This window comes from Dromiciops gliroides, chromosome 4 (genome assembly GCF_019393635.1).
Source record: "Dromiciops gliroides isolate mDroGli1 chromosome 4, mDroGli1.pri, whole genome shotgun sequence".
NCBI classification, from domain to species: domain Eukaryota; kingdom Metazoa; phylum Chordata; class Mammalia; order Microbiotheria; family Microbiotheriidae; genus Dromiciops; species Dromiciops gliroides.
Genome location: NC_057864.1, coordinates 370,689,179 through 370,690,404, shown reverse-complemented (window position 1 = coordinate 370,690,404; position 1,226 = coordinate 370,689,179). Strand labels below are relative to the sequence as shown.

Below are 1,226 nucleotides of genomic sequence, written 5' to 3'. Positions count from 1 at the left end.
AACTGTTTTTAAGATGCTGGGCAATCCCTGTCCACCTTTACTGGAGCCCCCAAATATTTTAATTGGGACAGGGCATCAGGTACATGATCCTTTCTATACCATGCATCAGGAGGCTCTCAGGCAACAAGTGGAAATTTATTTTTTCAAAATATATTTTATTTTTAATTTATGGAATAAAACAAGCATTTCCATAACATAGTATAATTTCAAAAAGATCATTGCACATGGAACTGCAAATCTACTATGCACACCTTGCTATTCTTTTAAAAATATACATAGATTTCAAATACAGAAGTTTCAACTGAATGGGGACATCTACCTGGGAAAGACAAAGCTGATGCTGAAAGAAAAAAGAATTGTGTTTGAATCTGTGAAAGACCTATTATGAGGAAGACATAGACTGACTGTTTGAAGTCATCACAGAAGCTAGAACAGAATAAATAAGCTTCAGTTTCAGTTGGAGAGAGTTCACTTAACCATACACAATGACTTCCTGGCCATAAAGATTACTGTGGCGCTGTCATCTGAGAGTTTTAGAAACAGCAAAGAGATTGTTGTTTTGTCTGTGATAATGAAGGTGTCTTCTAATTTGAAGATCAGGAAACCAGGTGAACATTTGACTTGGTCAATTTGGGAGCCAAAGGTCAGAAGGAAAAGAGGGCTCTACAGAAAGGAGTGAAATGGAATTGTTTTAAACTTAAGCCCCGCTCTTCCTCTTCGCCATCTTCCTGCCTCCCGCAGCCATGAAGGTCAAGCTGTGCAGCTTCAGCAGCTACAAGATCTACCGGGTCTACCCGGGTCACGAGAGGCGTTATGCCTGCATGGACGGGAAGGTTTTCCAGTTTTTGAATGCAAAATGTGAGTCTGCATTCCTTTCAAAGAAGAACCCTCAGCAGATCAATTGGACTGTCCTCTATAGAAGAAAGCACTAGAAGGGACAGTCAGAAGAGATTCAAAAGAAAAGAACCAGCGGGCAGTTAAATTCCAGAGGGCCATCACTGGGGGCTTCTCTTGCTAATATAATGGCCAAGAGGAACCAGAAACCTGAAGTTCTAAAGGCCCAATGAGAACAAGCCATGAAGGCTGCCAAGGAAGCAAAAAAGGCTAAGCAAGCAACTAAGAAAACAGCTGCATCTGCTGCTAAGGCTCCTACAAAGGCAGTACCTAAACAAAAAATTGTGAAGCTGGTGAAAGTTTCTGCATCCTGAGTTGGTGGAAAACGTTAA

At 41.0% G+C, this 1,226-nt stretch overlaps 1 pseudogene; it reads left to right on the top strand.

Moving 5' to 3' along the window:
• Nucleotides 1-743: 743 nt before the first annotated feature.
• LOC122726763 lies at nt 744-1,226 on the top strand (annotated as a pseudogene).